The 25,778-nt window shown below is 49.8% G+C and overlaps 1 long non-coding RNA gene across 1 annotated transcript; it reads right to left on the bottom strand.

Moving 5' to 3' along the window:
• Positions 1 to 7,596: 7,596 nt before the first annotated feature.
• Positions 7,597 to 13,618, bottom strand: LOC133081367 (uncharacterized). Its single transcript, XR_009698798.1, has 3 exons — positions 13,527 to 13,618; positions 8,423 to 8,529; positions 7,597 to 8,185 (listed from the first exon to the last, which is right to left on the bottom strand). It is a non-coding gene; the product is annotated as an uncharacterized LOC133081367 (long non-coding RNA).
• Positions 13,619 to 25,778: the final 12,160 nt, after the last annotated feature.

Below are 25,778 nucleotides of genomic sequence, written 5' to 3' on the forward strand. Positions count from 1 at the left end.
TTGGTTCAGTTATAATTCAAAACCAGCCTCAACAGTTACTCTTTTGTTAGCATAGCTTGTAGCTCAATCTTCAAATCCTCATTTTTTTGGACAAAAGTCACAAAAATGGCCATCACTTACTGCAATCACTTATAGCAATTCATGTCCCTGTGGAGGGTGTCTGCCTAGCTTTAAAACTAAACTCTGCAGCAAATTACCTTCCTTTAAGTTTAATGATTGCTAAGTTTCTTAGCTTGAAAATAGAAATGTCTTCTTGATGTCAGTAAAGCTTGCACTACATTTTGGCAGCATCAATCACAGAAGTTCCTTGGGAACCCTCTGGGGCGGGCGTTCTTAACCTCAAGAAACTTAACAACTACATCTGGCGGGTGGGTTCCACATCCAACCAATGGAATCCGAACTTCTATGTGATTGGCCGAGTCGTGTTTCAAAAACGCCTGTTTCTGTGATGTTGTGAGGTTGGAAAATGGCTGCTCTGGCGAGTGATTTATTAAATTAAGATTGAAGACAGGCTACATTTTGCTGAGAAAGTTAAAGCAAATGAATAAAATTGCGAGAACATAGGCAAACTTTACGTTTATCGCTTGTTTAAATCCTTCAGATGTTCTCTTTTCTCTTCCTTTTGAAAGAACCTGCTGGGGACTTTACGGCCCCCTGGGCCTTCGCTCCTGGAACCACGTACCGTGCACGCCGAGGGCTCCCCTTACCCCCGCATCCTCTGCCGACCCCCTCCAGCTCATCAGTCTGCTCGTCTGCCTGCACCCTCGCCCCTTCCCAGACGCGGCTGTTCTCACCTCACTCTCAGGTCAGATCCAGCCCTGCCACCCGCTCCAGGCCCTCTGCCCCTCCCTGAGGGCCGCGTCCTCCCTGCGCTGACTCTCGGGCAGTGTGTGCTCGTCTTATGTTGGCCAAATCCATGGCTCATCTTGCAAGTGAATTGTAAACTCTGCAAGAATAACCCTCTCCTCTGAATTCCTAGCAAGACTGTGTCCTTTCTACTCATTTAACTGGTCAAGAGGCATCTGATCAATAAGGAGACAATGAGAAGATTATTCACAGCAGACCCTGATTAAGTCCCACGTCACTGCAAGTGCTGACTTGCTTCCCGACTAATTTCTAAGCTCCCTGAAAGCACGGAATACAGTTTGCGCTCTGGCGCAGTCCTTTACACTAAGTGCTTAATAAAAACATTTGGACTTAACAGAAACAAATCCTCTTCCCCACGTCTGAGTTCTTTAATTTATCTTCTAACGGAGCAAATGCTTTCATTCCTCTGTGAGTAAAGGCAGGTTGCACAGACCCACAGAGAGCATGCTTCCCCTTTCTGTGCCCTCAGGTCCTGGGAACTGTGTTAAGTGACCCTCCTTTATCAGGGGTTAGCGCCTCCCAAATCCCACCGGGAATAAGATTTCTCTTTAGAGATTGTTAAAATAAAGGCACAGATCCTAGGCCCCATGGCAGCCTGAATCACAGTCTCTGTGTTGCAACCCTAAATGAGCATTTATTAAGATCCAGGCTTTGGGATCATCCCTGAAGATAGAAAATTGGGCAATTATGGATAGTCCTTCCTCTGAAGAGCTTAGAGGCAAATGGGGAACGAGGTGTTTTCATACAAATAAACAGGTCAGTACAATTCCCTGTGTTTCTTGAGGGGCACCCAACCCAGCTTGGGGAGATGGGGAAGCTGATGGTCTTGGATTCTAAGTTGAATCCAGCCTAGCCAGGGAACATCAAAGAGGAAAGACTGTTTGGGGAAGAAAGGGTGAAATATTTCGCAGGTGCAGCAGTAAAGGAGAGCATGGAAGATCCTGAGAAAAGAAAAATAAAACCAACTTAGGATGAACAGAGCACAGATTACCAGGAGTGCCTGGGAGAGTGGAAGCTGAACAGGGAGGTAGATGTGGGTCCGAGGGGCCAGGTGAACCGTGCCCTATGATTTAGCTTTTACGCTGATAACAGTATGAACCTATACGAGGCTTCCAAGCCAAGAAGGGATGTGCTGGGATTAGAATTTTAGAAGTATTGCTCTGGCTACCTAAGGGAGAGAAGGTTAAAATCTACGTGCCTACGTGTAGGCAGAGAAATCTCTGAGGAAAAATTCCAAGTGCTTAATGCAAGAGCTGATGGTGTCTTAGAAGGGCTTTTCGGCACAGAGGTCCGGTCAAGCACCAAGAGGGGATGGAGTTGCCCTGTGACGGTGAACACCGTGATGGAGGGATGAGGACCTCAGGGAGGGCTGGCAGGGGCACAGCTGCTCTCAGGGAACGGGTAGAGGGAAAAAACCTTGCGAGGGGACCTGAGAAGGTGACCCCAAAAAGGCAGATGGGAAATGAGCTGAAATCAGTGTCCCAGGACCGCAAATGGGCATTTGGACGATGCCATTAACGTGGGTGTAAACAATCAACGAATCCGGACACATAGCTTTATTTTCTTTCAGTCACACGTGTTTACCATCATAAGTAGAGTTTTTTTTTAAATTATTTGCTTTATTTATTTTTTTTTAATTTTATTTATTTATTTATTTATCCATTTATGGCTGTGTTGGGTCTTCGTTGCTGTGCGAGGGCTTTCTCTAGTTGCGGCAAGCGGGGGCCACTCTTCATCGCGGTGCGCGGGCCTCTCACTATCGCGGCCTCTCTTGCTGCGGAGCACAGGCTCCAGATGCGCAGGCTCAGTAGTTGTGGCTCACGGGCCTAGTTGCTCTGCGGCATGTGGGATCTTCCCAGACCAGGGCTCTAACCCGTGTCCCCTGCATTGGCAGGCGGATTCTCAACCACTGCGCCACCAGGGAAGCCCATAAATCGAGTTTAGAAACTGTGATTTTCAGTCTTCAGAGAGGGAAGTTAATCGCCATCAGCGGTTGTGGACTGAGCGCCCCCCCCATCCTTGTGTAGGTAGTGCTGGTCTTTGCAGATGCTGAGGGTCTGTTCCCTGCCTTCAGGGAAACTTCAGTGTGTGGCTGGGAGCTTGCAGGGTCCCCAGGGCTCAAAAGAACACATTCGACAAAGAAGAGGTGACATACTCTCAAAAGTCAGCTCCGCGACTGTGTAGCTTAAGTGAGATGGAGTCGCACAGCTGGGAAGTGCTGGGGGGAGGCCGAGGGGAGAAGCCGGCACCACGTGGAGCGAGGGCTCGTGCCTGTGCCTGACGGCTGCATGGAGGAAGCGGACGCAGTGGCGCCGACCCTCTGAATTACAGGTGGGCGCCAGAATGGATCAGAAACATAACCCTCTCCCATGAGAAAACGTGGGCATAGGTTCTTTCCTGACGCTTGTTATTAACTTTGTACAAAGGTAAACTGAGGCACGGTGAACTTTGAAAAGTCTGAGCAGACAAGGATTCACCAGAACGAGCGCGGACGGGGCGCTGGTGGTGCGGGGAGGGCTGGGCAGAGGTTTGTGGAGCGAAAACACAGAAGCAAAGCAAGGGAATCGTGGAAGTTTTCCATTGGCTCTAGACTAAGCCGGTGCTTCTCTGGGAAAGTCCAGCCGGCTTCCCTGCCTGGTGAACCCAGGAAAGAGCCCGAGGGCCATTCAGCAGGTGGTTGATTAAGTGACAGGTTGCGTCTGAAAGACACCACGCGTTAGTGAGGCCAAGAAACCCAGACTCTGGCAGCCTTGGGAGAGATGTGGGTCCTCCAAGTCACAGCAATAAAATTCCAGCTGAAAAGTCAGTGAAAAATAACAGCGATGTTCCCAACAAACACGGGAACAAAAGGAGGGGAGAAATCTGGCATCCCCCGACACACGGATCAAGTGTTTGTAAGAGACGCCGGGTTTTTTTCAGCATCATTACAGATGAGGTGATCTGGGAAGCAGGGGCAGGGAGGTGAGAACTGATCACGGCCACAGAGCCTGAAGTTAGGCCGCGCTGGACCAGGCGGTGTGGGGTTGGGGATCAGACCGCAAGCCCGACGACAAGTCAGCACGAGAGCCAGTGGCGCAGGACGAACAGGCCGACCTGGGAACGCAAACGCTGCCTGAGCCCATTCATCCATCGGTGATTTAAATGCAGTTACAGGAGCTCTCATTAACGTAATACCAGCAACAAACCGGAGGAAACGAGAGGCCACGTCCAAAGGGCAGGAAGAAACAGACATCGCTTCTGCCTGAAGCAGCGGGCGCCCAAGACGGGAGGGGTCCGAACGCTGACTCTCCTGATTACGTTACCGGATAGTTCCCTTTCACTGGGTGGTCTTTTAAGACCACTTGAAGGCAACATGCACCCTCTGCTGCTGCTTAAAGAGAGCGGAGATACACAGATGGTGAGGGGACCACACGGGGCAGAGGGCAGGCCGGCGTCACCTTGCTGTCCCTCCTCCACGGTCCTTGCTCCCGTGAGGGGCACCTGTCTGACTACCAGGCAACTGCCTTTTCAGATTTTAAAGTTCAAGAGTGGAAGATACGTCCATCGGGTTTGATAAATAAAGGCAAAATTGGCCTCCTCCTTTACTGTGATAAACTTTTGCACGGTATGAAATGATGAAGTGTTTGCCAACACATATTTGCTGGAGAAAAGCACCCTTCTTATCTTCTCCAAAGCGCCCTGGCTCATGTCTTCCCATCCTAGAACGACGTCAGGAAGGAAGCTTCGAGTAGGTGCTAATGATCTTCAGCATCTCCCTGCAGCTCCTGGTGACTCTCGTCAGACAAAGAGGAGACGCAGAGCTGGTGACAGCAGGTGAACGAAGGAACAAGGACACTTGGAGGAGTCGCCAGGGAGCTGCCCGCGGTCCTAGATCCGCGTTGAAGCCAAGGATCCGGAGACGGATGGACCACTCTGCTGTTTCTGCTGCTGGGAAGGCCGCTGTGCGTCCTCGAGTTCTGGGTCTCGGCCCAGCTTAAAGCCAGGGGTCCACACTCCACGGAGCCTCCCCACTCCACCCAGCGGCTTAGAGGTGCACAAGGCTGCGTAGGTTTGAGTGCCTGGTCTGCCCCGTGGCACCGTGGGTGAGAACGTGTACTTTGCTTTTCAAGGTGATTCCCGTTCAAGCCCAGTCTCCGTCGTGTGAGAAATACATAGGGGATGGGCAGGTTGGACTCACTCTCCTGTTCTGATGTTTCCACAGGTGGGCCGAGGCGGGTGCTGGTCCCATGTGACGTCCCTTTCCTGGGGGAGAGGGAGAGACGGACAGACAGAGGCAGAGAGACAAAGAAGGACAGAGAGAAGGAGGGAGAGAGAGACAGAGAGGGAATAGACAGAGACAAAGAGAGACAGACAGGAGGGTGGGGAGCAGGAGAGACAGAAACACAGAGAGACAGAGAGACAGTGAGAGGGAGGGAGGGAGCAGGAGGGGGCAGGAAGGAGGGAGCCTGTAGCTGTGAAACCTCTGGGACGTGGAAACCTTGCTAAACGTTGCACGTGAGCACAGGAGCAATTCCGCCGGGAAGGAAACTAGACTAGATCACCCCAAAATATGCTTCTTTGACATAAAATGTATTTTGAGCTAAAGGCACTTAAACAGCAGATGCAAGAAAAATGCTCAACGCTCCCTTTTTCCTCCTGGAAGCAGAGATAAGCCCATAGGGAGGCTGTCTGCCCTCTTCCAGAAGGAAGGGCACATTGCCGGCGTCCAGGACAGGAGTTGAGACGGCGGGGACCCAGGGCACTGACCCTGTTGAAAGAGCCCACCTTCCTCTGCCTCCAGCCCCGCAGCCGCTCCCTGATGCCTCTCCTCGTCACCCCGACATAAAGCCCCAAACTGCTGCCAATCAGGGCTGCAGCTGTCAGCTTCTTCTGTGAAACCAAGACAGCCTTCCGTGTGTCGTGAGATTCGGCAGCTCTCTTGACGGGCTCAGCTCACGCGTGGTCATCCCACCTTGCTTTCCTTGTCCTTCTGACCATGACGTTGTTTAAAGAAGCTGTTTCCCCCTTGGCTGCTCTCTTCCACACACCCTGGAGTCCAGATTCTTCGTGCTCTGTGAATGAGCAGTATTCTCGGCGTTGGCCTCATGGCATCTTACACCCCTTCTCTTTTCCCGAAGCGAGTTACACCTGCTCTGCCCCGGGATGGAGGCCCGAGCACCTCACCATTCAGCCAGGCTGATGCCACCGTGGACCTCAGTTCTTTCAAAAATTCACTGCCTCTAGATGAAATTTTACAGCCATGCTGTAAAGAAATGCCTGGGGTTTGTGAAAAGCCAGCTGAGAACTCACTGCCTCAGAGAGCTTATGGAGGGGCCAGGTGTGGGAGGTTTTAGTGAACCTTATCTGGGTCCAAGGGCAGTGTGACCTCTGGTGAATTTTCCAGCTTCCCTAGGCCTCCAAAAAGGATAGCTCAGGTGATGTACATGAAACTGAGTATCAGGCAGCTCATAATTATTAAAAAGAGATTTGCACCTATTTGTTTTTACTTTGGTGTCCACTCTCTGGCTAATGGCAAATACCTAGAGGTCCACGTTAATATGTAGGATCATCTGGATAAACCTAACGGGTTAATACATTTTCACATTCGACGATTTTCCTCCTGGAGTGGGCGTTGGGGGCGGGGGGATGCTGAGATCCTAAACGCAAACAGCTATTGTCATAATTTACAACTGACATCTGTATTAGAAGTTTTTACCCACCGTTTGGGGAAACTTTAGGAAAAAAATAAAGGGAATGAATTATGAAGGGCAGCTAACTAATACCAAGGATAACGGCTATCTTTGTGGAAATTAAATGCCTGTTTCTAAGTGCCATGCACACCCATAGTGCTTATTTATGTCCTGAAAACTGTGCACAGAAAGTGTCCTCGGCTGTGAAGGCCCACGTGCAGCCGTACTCCCAGGCTGCTGAGCCCGGAACCCTGGGCATATCTGTCTTCAGTGCGCTGACACTCACGCCGGGGCCTTGGAGTTCTTGAACCACTTTCACTGAGATTACAAACTCAATTATCTTGTGATTTTCATCAAAAATAACCTATTTGGTTAACAAGGGAGAAATTGATTTCACAACAGAATTGGTCAGGACCATTTGAAAACCCAGCACAGTGAGGGAACTGTAGGAAAACATTACCCTGCTGGCACTGGGCCCAGGACGGGCTTAATAAACATTATTTGATGCGGGTGCTGATAAGAGAAAACTTCATAAGGCATAGAATATGATATCAAGCCAGCGCCACGGTCTGACTTCCTGATGGATCTCCATTATCTTTTGTTTTCCTGGAAACTTTGAACTGAGCTGAGGGGTTTGGGGCAGAAACAGTAATAACAGATCCGGAGACGGAGCCTGTCACGTGGTATGCTGCAGAATTTGGCAAAAAAAGGTCATAAACGTGTGTTTTATTCCTGAGCTTGTGTTTGGAATCCCCTGCAACCCTGGGAGCCCCGACAGACGATGCTCTGCCACAGACAGTCCCTGAGGACAGCTCCCGGCCACGTGGCTTCTCTGCAGCCAGACTCCAGGGCCCAGACCGTCCACGCTGCAAACGATGCAGCTGAACAAGGCACAGCCCGTTAATCCAGGCGAGTTCTGTGCAGCAAGCCTGGCTTCCTACTGGACATTCGCAAATACAAAGGCCTGAGGTACAATCACGCCCCTTGAAAACGTTGCAGCAATAGAGTACAAAGTCAAGTCACTTGTTTAATTATGAAGCGCTTTTCCTGTGAAGGTCTATCTGAGAGAGAGAGAGAGTGTGTATGTGTGTGTGTGTGTGTGTGTGTGTGTGGTGTGTGAATCCATTGAAGCCCCCCCTTTGTATCCCGTGGTCACTGATAACCATGCACGGCCACCCTGCTCTGTCCCTGTAGAAACAGCAGCCATCACAGGGGGACACACGCAGACCATCGGGGGGGAGGAGGGGATTCGCCAACAGGAGGGGCTGCAGGCCCATCTGCAGCCAGCTGACGTGCTGGTTGGTGTCATAAAAGGAAAAAGGAGGATCAGGAATCTCAGACTAACCAACATGTCTTTGGCCACAGGAGGAGAGGGAAGGAACTGCCTGAAGGCTGAACAATGGAAACACATGTGGCGGCGTTTTTTTCCGTAGGATTTAGTTTAGCGGAAAATACATTTAAAACAAACTTCCACTGAGTAGGTCTCAGGCTCTGTGTTAAGTGCTTCCCCCATCAAATTGCTCTGAATCCCCGTTAAGAGGCTCCGAGGGAGAATTCAGTGTGACCATTTCACGGTGGCCCAGAAAGGTCAGGTCCGAGGTCACACAGCCAGTTCCAGACAGGCATGCGGTTTCTTCCTGCTGTTTCACCTGGAACGTTTAGAAACACCAGTTATTTGCCAACAGTAATACTGAAAGCAGAAAAATATTTTAAGGCAACAGGTAAATATTTTATCATGGTTAAAAAAGGAGTCCGGGGGTCAGAGCGGCCTGGTTTGAGTATTAGGAGCGGCTGATCCGTGGGCGTGGATCGTGGTGGTGCTGGTATCGTTATGAGCCCAGAACAGGGGCAGCGAGGCCTGGGGCAATGCCTGCAACAGTACTCACCAAAGAAAACGGCCTGCCCTTCACGCAAGGTTTCCAGTTCTAGGAACCATCCCAAGAAAGCCTCATGGCACATTCAAAGAGGGGGTATCCTCATCACTGCACTGTTTCTAACAACAGAAAAACAAAAACAAATACTAGGTTGTTTTAAAAATAAACAAAACCCGTCTGGAGCACCGTGAAGATTCTCAAACGAGACAAAAGGCTGTTTGGCAGATAAAACAAGGATCACGTGGTCATAAAGCTGTGGGTAAAGCAGGCCCCTCGTCGCGTGCAGCTGTGACCTGGGATCCTTCAGGGGACCCGGGAAGCTCAGCCCCTGGGCTTCGGCCTTGAGTTTGGCCTCCTGTGAAGGCCGTGCATGCACATCACAGAGAATTCGGACTCATTTCTCAGGTCGCATCCAGGCCGCCTGGATTATTGCAACGACACAAAACGCATCTCCTCTGTTCTCCCTGACAGAGCGTTCCTGCAGTGAAGCCAGCCGAGGAGCAGGTGTTACGACTGCAAAACGGCAAGATCAGGTCTCCGGCTGCCAGTTTGCATCGCGGGAGTCCCAGACGGGCCAGTCCGGCTGCAGCAGGCCAGCTAGCTCGCTGTCTTCCCGGTGTGGGAAACGTGCAAAAGCGTTCTGCTAGTCATAAGAGGATCTGTGTCCCACCCATCTGTCTGTCTGTCTGTCTGTCATCTCTCTCCACGTCTAGACCTACATATAGAAGAATAGGCAGATTTTAAGTCCTAGAAATAGTATCTCTCTTCTTTTGGTGCGTAAGTGAAGGGTGCTTTTAGAAAAATGAATCACAGTATTTTGTTTCGCATCCCTAGTTTGATTGTAATTTTTTTATCCAGTCTGTTGAGTTTCAAAAGGGACAGAAGTGTCATGACTGATGAAACCAAGAGGAGCTACATTATTTCACAAGGAAAATACAGTAGCGGAGGTTTTACCCAAAGCAACTTCTAAAAAATGGTTGCTCATCTATAGTTTTGTTTATAGTCAAAAAAGCGAGTGTTTAATCACGTCCTTTCCTTCAGTGGATAAACTGACATTCACATGTGCTTACAGAACGTGGACATAGAATGTTCAGGATGACTAGTCTTGGAAAGCAGACTTTTATTCTTCTGATTATTTGCACTCGACAGACGAGATTTATTTTAGGATGGCACAGAAATCCTGGTCGATGTGAGAAAAAACTCACGGGCTCTAAGGGTGGCGTAGAGCAATAAACCCCGCGGGCACGGCGATGGGCGTCACACGAGCACTGGGGACACATCTGGTAACAAATGGGCCCTCATCCACCAGCTCAGAGTCTCAGGGCAGAGGCTCTCAGACTTCCGGATGGGGACACGAGAACTCAGCCTGCGCCTCTGACTCAGAGCTGCTCCTCTTGACAAAACACCCTGCTTGTCCCAAAGGGATTCCCTTCTGCACCATCCTCGAAGCCTCAGTCTCCCCAGAGGCCCTGCCAGCGCGGTCATGGCAGCACCTGTAGACTCAGCATTTGCCTTGTGGGTGACGTACACATGGGAGGGGATCCAGGGACAGGCTGAGTGCTTCCTTGGGCAGCGTCTCCTCCCTGCGCCGGGTCCCCTAACCACAGAGATGGGCTTGTCTGTGAGGCCCGCAGCATCCCCTGGGAATCCACACTGCAGGGGAGAGGCCAACCCCAGGAGGGCCTCCACCGCACACCTGGACAGCTGTGAGAGGCGGCTCCTCCCAGACGCTGGGCCTGTGCAGGGCCCGCCATCCCTCACCCCCTTCCTTCCTCAGGCCACTCCCGGCCTCCGGTCCCCCTTTCTCTCTCCTCGTGCTCAGGTGTCCCCCATAGAATAGTTTGGGGCTGTTCAAGGCAGGCTGTGCCCCCAGAATATCGCAGCCGTGGCCCTGATGGAGGACAGAAAAAGGTGGGAGGAGAGAAAGGCTCCCGGAACCCAAGGAACAGACACCAGAGAGGATACGGCTGCACTGCCTACGACACACCAAGTAAATGTGGGTCTAAAGACATGCGCGACAGCCCAAGAAAACCTCACGGGTAGCTTGGCATATGATTCGGGTCTTCAAGATGAACCAAGATGCAGCTGGCTTGGGAAGGGGCGAGAGGTCCCCGGGGGCAAGGACAGAGGAGTGGGAATGAGCGTGGGGTCTGAGGGGCTGCCTTGCCAAGCTGAGAGGATGCTCAGAGGACGGTCCATGGCGAGCCCTGGGCAGGTGTGGACAGCGCCCTGCCACACCCGTTCCTCAGGAGGCCAGGCCCCCAGGGGACAGTGCAGGCTCATGGGTGGAACGTCTGCCTGTACCTCCTCGGAATCTCATTTTAACTCAACTGACAAGAGTGAGGTTCTTTCCTGGGGAGGGAGGGACTCTGGGGTGTGTCCAGGAGTGAGCAAGAAGAGAAGCCACGCTACCCTGTTAGAGCTCAGAAATAAACAGCGGGATTTGGAAAATCAGGGCAGAGAGGAAGGAAGAGGGGCAGGGGGACAGGGAGCCGGTGGCACCGCCGAAGCCACGGACTCTCCCATCACACGGTCTGCAGAAGACACCGAGTCCCACCCTCACCTTCTCCCCACGGCGGCCCCGCCGAGCTGTCCGGAGACCGATCACTCCGTCCGCCCTGGTCTGAGCTCTGCGAGGTTGGCTCTGGCCGCAGACACACCTTCCATCTCTGGGCCTCTGTTCCTGCTGCTTCTCACCCAACTTTCATGACCCAGCTGAGCACACAGACCTTGCCGGCCACCCGGCCCCTCTCCATGCTGAGCCCGCCTTCCCTCCATCTCTCGGGGGCCCTCAGTCTCCCTGCTTCCTAGCCCCTTGGGCATGCCCATCTTTTACAGGCATCTCGGTGTGTTATGACCATGGGTCTGTCACACATTAAGCTCACGAGTTGGCTCATAGAGGTTAATCCCGTACACAGTTCCCCCGCGGCCCCTGTACTCCCTCCCTGACAGCACAATTCAGATCTTGCTCTGCTTGCCCAGGACAGATCTTTGGGTGTGAACAAGGCTACCGGTCCTACACTAAAAATATCAAAGTCCTCCAAGAAGCCCTATTTGAGAGAATTCCAGGTTTTCTCATCACTGGTGCTGTCTTCCCATGTAGGTGGTCCAGTTTTCCAGGGTCACAGGAACGGGCTGGTGACAGAGGCCTTGTGTGCTGCGTGCGGGTCTGTGGCGTCAGCCCAAGATTAACTCAGTACAGTCTGCCCAGAAGTTCTTTCTGCCCAGAACTTCACTGCACTGTCTCCTGGTAGATCCTGTAGCACTTCTTGCATATTGAAAAACAGTTATGAAGAAAATCAGTTAGGATTTAAATTTGAGAGAGAAGAAGTGGCATCCTTGATGCTAAGAAATGAGTCTTGACAATATGTTTCAACCCTCTTCTCTCTTTTCAGAGTCCTCTGTCCTTGGCAGAGGACATCATCTTCATCATCTCAGCAGGTACATCTAGTGAATTCCAGCAAATATTGTGCACCTCACAGGATGCCAACTGTAGGACAGATCTATTTGGGAAATCACTTAGAGCTCCTTAGAGACACAGAAAGATGTTAAGGCATGAGTTAATCGAAACTGAAATCCTACAGTCTTCCCTAAATAATATTAATCCCAAGTAAAAGAAGAAAAATCATAAAATATGTTTCTGTTGAATTGCACAGAAATAAAATTATGAGGAAGTCTCATGAGAAAAACAAAAACATGTTACACTTTGTTATTAATATATGAGTAACTTTGTTCTTAATATGTAAGAAATTTAAAACGTGAGAATTAACAAGATACTAGGAGTAATTGTTTAAGAACTGTAATAGTTGAAAGACAACATTGTAAAGCAATTATACTCCAATAAAAAAATACAATTAAAAAAAAGAATTGTAATAGTTGTAAGTAAGATACTGACGTATAAAAAGAAGAAAAATGCTTCACAAATATAATATTTAAAATGTGGAAGCATTTTAACACTTAAAAACACTGTCAACAGAAAGAAAATATTTTCATATAGATATAAGTAATATCGATAATAAGGTTTAAAAGCTGAAGTAGAGTGCTTCCCTGGTGGCGCAATGGTTGAGAATCCGCCTGCCAATGCAGGGGACACGGGTTCGAGCCCTGGTCCGGGAAGATCCCACATGCCGCGGAGCAACTAAGCCCGTGCACCACAACTGCTGAGCCTGTGCTCTAGAGCCTGTGAGCCACAACTACTGAGCCTGTGAGCCACAACTCCTGAGCCCATGGGCCACAACTACTGAAGCCCGCGCGCCTAGAGCCTGTGCTCCGCAACAAGAGAAGCCACCACAATGAGAAGCCCGTGCACCGCAACGAAGAGTAGCCCCCACTCACCGCAACTAGAGAGCCCGCGCGCAGCAACGAAGACCCAGCACAGCCAAAAATAAATAAATTAAATTATTAAAAAAAAAAAAGTTGAAGCAGAGTGGAAATTCCACTAAGAAATGACAGGGTGTGGAATTAGCCCTAGGACACCAGGGTTGTGTGTATGGTCCCATCTAAATGCATGGGACGGCCCTGCCACATGTGAGCTGGTGGCCCCCGGCCCACCTTCCTCTCTGTCACAGCCCAGCGGCCAGCGGCCCTGAGTCCCTGGGCACCTGCGGAGAAAGTGAGCCCAGGTGCGCTGCCGTCCTGCGGCATCCACCCCGTTTCTGAAGGAGTCTCTCAGACGGTCTGGACCTGGGCAGAGGCCAGCCATTCCCCTGGGTGCTGGAGGTCAGCTGCTCTGTCCCCTGCCCTCTTCTGCAGAAGGAGAGGCTCAGGCGGCCAGTGGGCAGAGGGAACTATCCCTGCCCAGCGCCCAAGGGACCCATTTGCCCGGGTTCCTTCAGCAGCCCCCCGCCGCCTACAGCTCCAATTCAATGCCTCTGGCTTCCTGGCCCCAGGGCTCCACAGTCGGCCATGAGGCCCTCGCACAGCACAGCTTACCGTTCTGGAACAGATCACAGCTGCCCTGCGTTTTCTTTCCTCCCCCTCCCATGAGCCCGGATGCAGGGCTGCACCCACGGGGCAGCAAAACCCCCAGCATATCACACACTCCTATTCGCGCCCTGACGACAAAATGGCCCACTTCTCTGAGCAGCCCAGCGATAGTTCTTAAAATATACTTGACCTTGCAGATTCCTGCTGGAGATGGAAAGTGCAAGAACTAAGTCTCCATGCCTTAGGAGACTTAGGAGGAGCTTGGAACCAGCTGAGAAGGAAAACCACAGAGAGACTAAGAGGAAGTGAGAGTCTCTGGTAGCAGAGTCCAAGGTCTCACCTTTGGGAAAAAGCAACGTCTGATTTTTCATTCCGAGAAAGGGCAACCGGGGTGAAAATGACTTTCTAAGTCCAGAGCAAAAACACACATGATCAAGGGCTTGATTTTTGGAGATTTCTTCATCATGTTTAATTAAACTCTCTATAGCTTGATAGGAAATTTCCAATTAAGTCCTCATAATATGCAAGGGCAGTTGACTTGGCCGACTCCGAGGTCAGTGGTGGGTCGGAGGCCACAGTGGCTGGGAGGGGAGCAGTCCCACAGGCATCCCCTCCTCACTCCCTCCTGGTCCACACTTTCTGGCCCTGCTCCGTGTCCCACACTGAAAGGGGTTGGTGGTCACGGGCAGGGCGCCAGGCTGAAGTCAGGCCCTTATTCCTGGAAGAGCTGGCAGTTTCTGGCAGAGACTCCAGTAGGTCCCTTCTTCCGCCCTCTGTTCCTCGGTCTCCCCATCTGTGAAACGGGTATAACAAGGCTTCGCTGCTCACCTACAGGTTTTATTTTTTTTAAATCAATTGAGGCAAAGTAGGAAAAAGGGCTTTCAAATCTCTACAAATTTAAGCCAATCCAAGATCTGAATCAAGTAAGAAATTCCTGATTGTGTTCTTGAATCCCAGCTGCAAAAGATGAGACAGAAGATGATGCAGCCACTACATTTTCCTTCTATCTGGGGCTCTTTCAGAGCGTGATATAAGGCTTGATATTCAGGTCGTGTCTGCAGGGGCTTCTGGGCTGGCAATTTGGACTAAAGTGAGAATCCATCAGAACGCTTATCAAAAGATTGTTTTTTGTTGTTGTTGTTTTACTAAAAGAAAGAACTAGAATATTTAATGCTTGTGAAAAAGAAAGATGAAACTGACAGCTCCGAGCTTTGTCTCCATGGGCAAGATGTAGGACTGGGATATCGTCATCTGAAATAAACTTCTAGTGTGTTTTGAGGTGTTAATCTGGAAAGTCAGGAGCAAGCCCATGGGGTGAACCCAGGATGGAATCATCACCCAAGGGATAGGACAGGACAGGGCGACCACAACCCCTGATGCTTCAGGCCACACACCAGGGGAGGACGGGGATGGGTGCCTGCCTGTGTCCACTGGACGGGCTGGGGGACGCCCAGACGGCTGGGAAAGCAGCGTTTCCCAGGGAGTCTGTGAGGGAGTCTTTGGAAGAGACCAGCTTGCATCAGTATCTGGTAAGGTTCCTTCCCAGGGAGATTACTCAACAGAGAAACAGAAGAGTGTTGGCGTTTCTCACTCACACACGCAGTGATCCGGGACTCACGCAAGGACTTTTGGAGAAAGCCTGTTTTCTGAAAACACTTTGTTGACACCTTCTATAGAATTAGAATTCAAGGCAGTGCCCGCATCAAAATGTTCAGAGCCTGAGTGAGGGGCTTGGAACTGAACGTTGAGACGCTAGTGAAGCCTTTTACAAAATGCTGCATTTTCAGAAAACCTGATGGCAGAAAACAATAGTTTGTGGAAAATTGAGGGCATTCCTGAGTCTGAGTTAAGATTCAGAAAAGGCAGATTCTGTGAAGAAGTTTTAGGAGTGCCTTTATCAATGTATCATTATACACACACACACATATATGTGTCAAGAGCTACATGGGTTACAAACCTGTATCCAATTATGCCTTAAGTAGCTCTTCAGAATGTACAGATTAAAATTTTGAGTGATAAGGAAGTGTCGGGTCATAATTTCATTAGCAGCATTTTTTCTTGGTGGTCCATGAAGCAGTGGTGCGTCTCCCAGTTAATAGCATTTAGATTTAATGAAAAGAAGTGTGGTTTCTGGGGTAGAATCATTCCCACATTGAGAAAGTGTTATAATCTTATTAATCGTAGCCTAAATTACCTCTGTAGAATTTTAAGGAGGTTTCAGACTGTTTTTTCATTTCAATTTAAAAAAATTGTGTCTATCTTTCATTTTCAAAGACTTGCTGGTCAAAATTAAATTTGCGTGTGAACAGATTCAGGGAATGCATATTTTAAATGTCTTAAAGACAGTACATCTTTAAATGTACTTTTTCAATGTATCCCACAAATGTATAACATAAAGCTAAGAAGACAGTTTATGCTCGATTAGTGTTTGGTGATTGACTGAATCAGGAATTCATTACAGGTTTTTAATTAAATATTTAGATACTAAATAATAAATCTGGCAAACTTGGTATAGGTAACAAAACCAAAATTTTCTTTTGTCTGTTTTTTAAAAGTGCATTTGCATATGTAATGTTACATTTCTCTAAGTGGAAGGGGTTTTTTTCTTCCCACGTAACCTTAGGTGGTCTGTGAGGCAGGTCGTTCAACGCGCCCATCAGAAGGGGGCATCACAGAGCATCGTGTGGCCATGGTCGGTGGGGGGATGCTTCGTCAGACATTTTGGTGAATCCAAAGTTTTACCCAAGTCGAAACATCCGCAGGGCCAAATCCAAGAGGTGAAACAAACAACCACAACAATAAAACATGGGACAGTGATGACTGCACGGCCAGTCTCTAGAGGGACAGACACTTGTGACCTGGGCACCACACTGTCCCCAGGCATCAGGACGAACCCGAGGGCCGGCTGCCCACCTTCTCCCACCCCCGCTCTCCCCACCCGCACCAGACGGTCCCTTGGAGGGTGTTTCGTGGCAGGAAAAAGAACTTGAAGTCTTAATTCATTTTAAGCTGAATGCAAAAGCCCTGACCTTCCGTGACTGGGCCACAGGGTCTGAACCGCACTGTATCTGATGAGATCTCCTCAACGTGCCATTTGGGGTAAGTGAAGCACTAATTGGGGATGGAAATTGTGATATTTTCAAAAATAAATGAATGCTTGCTGGGTGGGTTTATTTTAATCTCTGAAAAAATAAAGCCTAAACAAATCCAACTTCAGGCACAGTAGACAAAACCCTTAAATGGATTGAACCCGCCCACTTTTAAAGTCAATGCTTTAGGTCGGTGCTTATTCAAACAGCATAGAAATCAGCCTTTCTGCTGGGTAAACATGGATCGTGTGTCTCCTACTTAACTCTGATAAAGTCCTCGTCATATCAGGGTGATTTGTGGAGATAAGTTTTAAATGCTCTTTTAAGTATTAGAAGGGTTGACTTGGAATTTATGATAAGACAGAAATCAGCTTATAAAAAATATATGAGAACTGTCATATCCAGGAATCAAATGAATCCACTGATAAATAAAAGTTATTGACATCCACCTGCTAAAAAGGAGTCACTCAGACCCTTTCTCATCGACACAGGTAACAGGCGCTAATAAAAACATTTTTTGTAGACAAAATACTAGGCTTTGGGGAAAAGGGAAACCTCTTTTAGACCTAGTATGTCATGATATACAGTTAAGAAGGTTGCTAAAGTTCTCTGCCCTATTTCTTTAGGTACCTGAGTTATGCTCTAAGGTTATAAGTATTTTAGTTCCTTCTTCAAGTTGCTCTGCATGTGGCATAATTCTTGAGTACTACTATTTAGTAATGCTTCACATAAAATTTCAATACTTGTGTCCGGCTCTAAACAAAACTGTGAATGGGGACAATTTCTCCCTGGCATCAGGACTCTATCCTTCCTTTGACAGTTTCCTGTCCTAAACAGCTACCACCAAGACCCCTTGTCCCCTCCTGCACACCAGGATCTTACCTGGCCTGACATTGCACCCTGCCAGGTTAGCCCGTGATTGTGGCTGGATTTCTAACTAACGCACACATGTGTTTCTCCTCCCAAGACGTGCATGTATGTCTTTTCATGGACCTTCTGAACCATCTATCATAGGGACTCCAGATTTTGCACAAATCTTCAAGTCAAACTACATAAGGCTCTGCCTACCCTAAACTTATTAAAAATGACTGAGAATTCTATTCAATTCTAATTTGCTCTGGTGTCAGGCCTCTGGAATTTCATTTACTCTCAAAAGGCAAACAAACAAACAAACAAAAAAACAGCTACATTTCTAAGATCAAACAACCTTTTCCTGGAGCTGCATGCCCATGTATGTGAATGACAAATTTCTTTTGCCCTTGCAAATTGATCCATCAGAAATAGTTAGCATTCCAGTCAATAACAAGCTTGTGCAGTGGAACAAAGTACAACAATTTATATCACTTGTCAAAAATGGGCTGGTATAACCAGGTTCGAATGTAAAATTGTATAGCCGTTGTGTAAAAGAGTATGGAGCTTCCTCAAAAAATTTCAAATAGAATTACCATATGATCCAGCAGTTTCATTTCTAGGTATTTATCTGAAAAGCAGGATCTACAGGAGATATTTGTACCCCCGTGTTCACAGTAGCTCTGCTTACAAAACCAAAAGGTGGAAGCAACACAAATGCCCACTGACAGACCAACGGATCCAGAAAATGTGTCTGTCCGTACAGTAGAATATCATGAAGCCTTAAAAAAGAGGGAAATCTTGTCACATGGTACAACATGGATGAACCTAGGGGACATTGCTAAGTGAAATTTGTCGCTAAAGGGCAAATCCTGTAGGATTCCACTTTTGTGAGGTCCCTGGAGTAGATAAAGTCATAGAGACAGAAAGTAGAACGGTGGGTTCCAGGGGCTGGTGGAGGGGATTAAGAGAATTGGCATTTAGTGGGGACAGAGTGTCAGTCTTGCAAGATAGAGAAGTTTTAGATGTCTGTTTCACAACAATGGGAATGTACTTAATTAACCCGACTAAATTGTACACTAAAGATTGTTACATTGGTAAGTTGAATGATATGTGTTTTTCCCCACAGTGTAAAAACATGTGCTCCTGTAATCTTACCCGCAAGAGTGAGCAAATAAAATTTAGAGATTAACGTAGGTATTTGGGGTCTGGTGGATTTAGGGTTAAAAAGTTGGAAGTTTGGAAGAGCCAGCAGTTTATCAGAGCCTCTTTTTTAAATAAGCCACATAAGCCGTCTTTCTTTATGGGACCTTTTTTTCATTCCCCTTAAGTGTGGCCTTGAAATCTGGTGTGTGGGAGAACACATGCATATTGAATCAAAGACGCATTGCTGGCATATTTTATGAAGATTCCCTACAATCTAACTATAAAGCACCCCGGGAAGAAAAAAAAAAGATAACGTTTATTCTGCTTGACACAAAATGCTGCAACAAGGCTTCCAATCAAAACAGACATTGTTAGAAAAAGTGATCATTTCAGTCCAACATTCCCTCCTGCTTTCAGAATTTTGACAAAGACGTTGCTTTAGAAGGGGAGATACCGGTGCACTTTCCAGACTGATCAGCTGAGCCGTCCGCAAGTTACAGTGACAGAGGATGAAATCACATGGAGACACCCCGGCCCCAGGCGGGGTGGAATAGATGACGTCATAGTCCACGGATGCTCGGGAGCACAGAGAAGTTATACACACGCAGGCGAGCAGAGCTGCCTTCCGGGTCCCTGTAGCCTCCAAAGTGCTGGGCGGAGAAGAGCTCAGGAGACCCACCTCGCGATACCGCCCGGCCATTCACCGGACCCGCGCGCGGGGAGCCCTGTGGACCAGGGCCGCGCACCAAGCGGAAGGAGATGTGGCCCCTGCATCGCCCCGCTCACTCACAGGCCGTAACGGGAACACTCAGCTGCTAGTTCAGCCGAAACGGGGGGGATCTGGTGAAAAGAGCGTAGAGTGGGAGCCTACCTCAGCCTGGCGGTCAGGCAAGGACCCTCGGGGTTGTTCAAGCCGAGATGAGCAAGTCCCACTGAGATGGGGGCGGGGAGGGAAGAGGGGACCCCGTGTGCGGGAACCAGGGTCTGGGCGGCACGTGCTCCGGTCACTGAGAGAAGCTGATGGGGGCGTGGGGGGAAGCACAGTTGGCGAGGTGAGCGGCCAGGGCTCTGCAGCGGGTTTTGTAGGCATATTAAGGGACTTGGACGTTTGCCCAAGGGCAGGGGAAAGACAAGAACCAATCTTCACGTAAAGCCATGATTAAAGGACCGTTCTCACAAGGCCTTCCGCTGGCAGTGTGACGACTCGGTGACAGGTGGTCGAGATGAGATGCACACACACAGGGGACTGTCGCCATCACCCAGGGGTGAGTCACTCGGGTGAGGATGTTACAGTAGAGGCGGGAGAAGTGGGAGAGCCTGGGAAACGCGTGGGTAACGAGGACCCCCGCTGATACACGCCCTTGATGACCAGTCGGGTACCCTCTTCAAGGAGGGTATGAAGGGCAAAGGGTCCGACCCCGCGTCATTTGGGAAATGGCAAGCGAGGTCTGGTCCAGGGATCTGGAGAAGATCACGTTGATTTGGGGGCAAAGATGCACAAACGCCCCCTACAAAACTTGGAAAAGTTGTCCTATGAAGAATAATCTCCTTTGGGACAGCTTCAAAGGGCAGAACAGGGGCCACACGGGGGAAGATGCAGGGAAGGAAGTTTTGAATCGACCTGAGAGTTTTCTAACCACTGAGGCTGAGTGACTGGGCTTCCTCAAGAGATGTGAGTTTGGGGCCTAAAGGTAGGTGTCCAAGTAGAGAGTGAAAAACCACAGGAGTTAGGAAAGCTCACACATCCATGACCTTTGAGCTTAAAAGGGAAATATTCAGCTCAGAGAGAAGGCAAAATCAGGGCCTGGGTGGCAAATACGAAAAAGAAGATGCTTAGTGGATTCAGCATCTATCTTTCTAAAAGTTCATGTACCTGAAATAAAGGAGAAGGCGGTCCAGAAGACATCGATGCTTTGGGATTCCTGTCGCATCCAACATGAGGACCTTTCAATGCTAAGTGAAGTACGGACCTCGATAACTTTTGAAAATTACAAATAGGACGTGAACAAATGCAGGCCTAGAGAGAACGTGGGGATCCACCCTCAGGGTCCGGGTGGGGTCCCCTCTGCCTCGTGCTCTCATCCGCGGTTACGCTGATCTCAGAACAGCCACCTTGGTCCCTCCTCCTCCTCCTCCTCCTCCCAGATCAACCCAAACTTTAGCCCTTAGTGAGCACGCCACTGTGAGGGTCTCGCCAACACCACCCCAGCCTCCTGCACCCACCTCACACCGTGCACCCTTCATGGGCCACGTACTGCCCGGGCTGCTTCCGGTGGACCCGTGTGCACCTGTCTTTCCAAAGACAAGACTCCTGGGTGTCCCCCCCATCCAGGGGGCTTTGTGTCTGTCCTGTCTCCACCTTGGCCCCAAGCCCAGGGCCAGGTCCTTCCCAGGCTGCCGCTTCGTCCCCACAGAAAGTGACGCGTCCAAGGAGCTCAGTCAGTTAGGGCACCACCTGCCCTGCGTCCTGGATGGTTACATGAAAGAGGGGCGTATGGCTGGCAACTCGGAGCTCATTTCTCATGAGCATTCAAGCCATTGTTACAATTCTGGTTCTGTTCCAAGGAAGCTACGCAGGCTCGGTTTTCAGACAGATCGCTTCACTGATCTCTTTTTTGCATGAGCAGATGAAATCCCTGCCCTGCCAGCAGGATAACTTTGTTACAGGGACCCATCTTCTAAACGACAAAGATGCAGAGTCCTTCCTCGCGACCAGGATCCATCACTGTGTCAGGAGACACACAGCTCCACTTAGACAGAAGCTGGCAAAGCGTATTCCCCTAATTGGTATTAATTATCACTCAGCACTTGCGATCTGCCCTTCGGCCCTGGAGCCCACTCAGCACTGTTGTTTTCAGTTGGAAGGAGCTGTGATCTCACCCCCGGTTCGGGACACTTGAGCACAGCAAAGAGCCCTACTTTGTCACCCTTTGTCAGAAATAGTCACCAAGTGAGAGGAGCCCCGGGCTGGGGGCGGGCCGTGTTCCCATGGACCTGGGCCCGTGGCCCCCACTCCTAAAGGATCAGGAAAGGGCCTTCGTCCGTGGAGTCGGGCCTCGTGGGGAGAAGCAGCAGGGCCTCTGATCCTTCTTTCTGGGGACGTCCTGCACCTGATCGGCAGAGAGACAGAGAGGGTTCTCCCTCTGCCCCTGTGTCTCCTGAAGGGGCTGCAGCCCCTTAGACAGGGTCCTGGCAACGGGCACCGTGCACATCCCCAGGTGCGGGGGTTTATCACGGGTCCTCGGGCCACAGCCCAGCCCTTCTGTGCCTGAGGAGGCTCCCGGCGGTGGCAGCTCCTGATCCAGAGGTGGCCGCGAGTTGTCAACATCGCGGTCTTTCCAGGTTCTGCTGAGATGATGCTACTCAGTTACGTGCGGAATCCCTGGCCCCTCACAGCTTTAACTAGATTCTACACCATTCGAGGCGGAAAGAACAAATTCTAGAAATGTCCGCATCTCTCTACAATCACATCCCTCAATAGAGATGTTTCGTCCTCCTTTGCCTTCGCTGCTCCTTCCGTGAGCCCCTCACATAAGCCAGGCTCCTCCACGCACATGCACGTCCTGCCCATGGCCCCTTCCTCCCCCTACCCAGTCCCTGCTGGAAGGAAGCAGCACCCGTGCCCTGATGCTCCCTGTGTGCCTGTGTGTGCGCACCTGTGTGTGTACCCATGTGTGTATATGTGTGTACCTGTGTGTGTGCATGTGTGTGTACCCATGCGTATATATGTGTGTACCCATGTGTGTATATGTGTGTACCTATGTGTGCACCTGTGTGTGTACCCATGTGTGTATATGTGTGTACCTGAGTGTGCACCTGTGTGTGTACCCTTGTGTGTATATGTGTGTACCTGTGTGTGTACCCATGTGTGTACCTGCGTGTGTGTACCTGCGTGTGTGTACCCATGTGTGTATATGTGTGTACCTGTGTGCATGCATATGTGTACCTGTGTGTGTACCCATGTGTGTATATGTGTGTACCTGTGTGTGTACCCGTGTGTGTACCCATATGTGTATGTCTGTACTTGTGTGTGTGTGCACGTGTGTGTGCACTGAATCGTCAATAACCGTCCAGTTGCTCTGCTGGCCCTTCACCCATGCCGGGAGCTGCCCATGCCTGGCCCAGTGACCCTGTTTTTGCATCACCTTCGATGCCCAGCCCAGTTGCTTCAACCTGGCCGCTGGCATCCAGTGAATCTGTGTTGAGGGAAAAGTCAGAGAGCCCAAGCGTCCAGACAACACGGTAAGTCCCACCGAGCGCTCACTTCGCCCCTGGTGCCACCGCAGGGACTGTGGATGCATTGACTCGTGTAAGCCCCCCACCCCTGGAGAGCAAGCACCACCCTTCCTTGTCTTCCTTCCACCCATAAGACAACTGACACTCAGCTGCTTGAGGACTTTCCAGCAAGAACTGGAGCATCTGGGGGAAGAAACCAGGCAGTCTGTCTGCAGAGAGCCTGGTCTTCACCACCAGGTGGCTCTCACTCCTCCCACGTGCCTGGTGGGGAGGTGGTGACCCCAGGGTCCCCAGTCAGGAGATGTGAGCGGAAGCAGCTTCCCTGCAGGGTTCCCCATGGCCACCCACTGCCCAGTCTATGGAAGGGAGCACATCCCGGCCCCAGAGAAGGGCCGGCTCCTGGCATGGACACGGGCATCAGGGGCAGGACACTCCAGAAGTGACCACATCCTGCTCCAAAGGGCACATCTTAACCAGGCGATTCCATAACCAAGGCAGAAAGAGTCTAGCGTGCAAGTTCCTTAAAACTTACCCACAGGGCGTGGGGTTGTTTAATGAGCCCAACAACTTAGAGAAGCACGTTTATAGACGCAATGACGAAAGATGATCCCGTATAATGATTTTAGCCCAGTTAACAGTCCCCATTCCATTTCACCTGCTGACGTCCTGGGAAACCTCTTCCTCCAGGAAATACTGAGCTGACGGCCTTTCCTTTCCTGGCTTGTCTCACAGAAGGGAAAGAATTCTGCGTTTAGAGCGTTTCCTGTTTTGAGTGAGGACTTAAAGCAACAGAATGAAACCACACAGTTTCCCCCGAGGTTCTTAAGGTTGATTATGCATAATACTGTTTATAAGATGCTGGATCCCTTTGGGATGAGCAAGGAAATCTTTCTTAAGCATCCATTTATGCACAATTCCTTGAAATTCTTATTTTTGCTTAAATTTCATCAAAGAAAGAGCTGTTTCTCAGGATTTCCCTGGTGGCACAGTGGTTAAGAATCCGCCTGCCGGTGCGGGGGACATGGGTTCGAGCCCTGGTCCGGGAAGATCCCACATACCGCGGAGCAACTAAGCCCGTGCGCCACAACTACTGAGCCTGCGCTCTAGAGCCTGCGAGCCATAGCTACTGAGCCCGCGTGCCACAACTACTGAAGCCCACGTGCCACAAGTACTGAAGCCTGTGCGCCTAGAGCCCGTGCTCCGCAACAAGAGAAGCCCCCACAATGAGAAGCCCACGCTCTGCAACAAAGAGTAGCCCCCGCTCGCCGCAACTAGAGAAAGCCCGCGTGCAGCAACAAAGACCCAACACAGCCAAGAAAAAAGAAAGAGCTGTTTCTCACAGACCCATTTAAATTAATAAAGAGGAGAAACACTTTATTCCTTAATATTCAGAAAGCAAAAACTTATCACACACTTCCCCTTCCTAAACACCCAAGTACTTCAATATACAGAGACACATCTGAATGCCTGGGTGCCTGTAATCGAAGTCCATCGTGCTGCTAACCCGACAAAATAAGTTTCTCCCTCTGAGCTTCCCTGGCCAGAGTTGCCGGGGTTAAAAATTAGCTGCCTAATTCAAGCAGAATGCTCCTGAACAGAGTCTTTGAATCCTGCAGAGAAAGTCCCTGCCAGGAGCGGGGACCAGCACAGCCTCGAAACGCAGAGCAAGAGTGTCACCTGGTGGCTGGATCAGTTGTTGCCGGGGTTCTTGTCAAGGTTCCCATCCTTTCCCTACTAGGGGCTGTGGTGCCCAAGTCACCGCAGGGGACACGGCCCCTAGACCACCCGGCACGTGGAGCCCCAGGATGGCACTGCGGCTCCGGCCTTACCCAACCCTACCCAGTCACCGCCTTTTAAATTACCTTCCTGATTCTGATACTACAACATATTATTTTAACGCCCTTACATAAGATGGTAAGAAACTATTTGCATGGTGGTAACTTCCTTTCATTTATATAAAATTGAGTACCTTGCTGAAGAGCCTGGTGTTACTCAAAGAAAACCCCTATCAACGTGTCCTCCTGCCCTGGTTTCTACCGCACTGTTATTTTTTTAGTCCTCAGGGGAAGTCACAGGTAATGCAAACCCTACAGCCAGCAGGTCTAATTATAAGATTCCACGGAAATACCTAAATACACTGTCTGAGCATGCGAAGAAAGGTGTTTTGTGTTATCTTAAAAACACAGTGGAAACATATCTAAGGTCGTTTTGTAAACTGGGGGTTAGAAAGTTTATCTGATAATTACTTTTCCATTTCGTCTCTGCTACAGTGGCATAGCCGGAACAAACAAAATGCACTCTCCCGCTCTGTCATATTTGCTGCAAATGAAAATATCTTGTTTCCCAGAGTTACTACTCTGAGGGCAGAGCTGCGGAACCTCCCGACAAGGGTGAGACACACCTGTGAACAGACTTCGCTGCGGTGGGAGCCTCAACCTGTGTAGGGACCTCCCGGAGACAAGGACCCCTCCTCGAGCTGCTGCTGGTGCCCCGGAGGCTTCCAGTGACGCAGGGCTGGTCTAAACGCCACCTTCTTTCTCTCAGATGGTTTTCAGGGAACAGGCAGTGCGGCTCTGCGTGTTGCCTTTGCTTCACCACTCAGGGTTCTACATAAAAACGTGGAAATTTTCTACCAAGAATTCATGCACTTGTTTCAGTGGTTTCACTTCCACAACAGGTCTGGTCTTCCCACCCGGACATTTTCTATGTAATTTAGGACCGAACTGTCCATTCCGTTGCATCCTTTCTGTGTTTCAGCAAGTGGATGTGTGTGTGCATGTGTGTGTACACATTTGCGTGTGTGGCTATGCATGTGTGTATGTGTGTGAGCATGTAGTATGTGTGCATGCATGGGAGTTGTGTGCCTGCATGCACCTGCATGTCTGCTAACGAGCTTGTGTGTGGTCTGTATAACAAGACTCTTCTCGTGACTGTATCAGATATATTCCAATAGCGCTCTGGGCATTGTATACATAATTTTATCTAATGCTTTTCGCCATTAAAATATGTATTTAAAAAAACAAGATCAGAGGATGACACAAACACGGAACACAGAAGCCAAGCCTATAGAGCACAGTGATTTCCCTACTTAGAGGCATCTCTTCTCCTTCCTAAATCGCCGT

Source organism: Eubalaena glacialis, chromosome 20, assembly GCF_028564815.1.
Source record: "Eubalaena glacialis isolate mEubGla1 chromosome 20, mEubGla1.1.hap2.+ XY, whole genome shotgun sequence".
NCBI lineage: Eukaryota > Metazoa > Chordata > Mammalia > Artiodactyla > Balaenidae > Eubalaena > Eubalaena glacialis.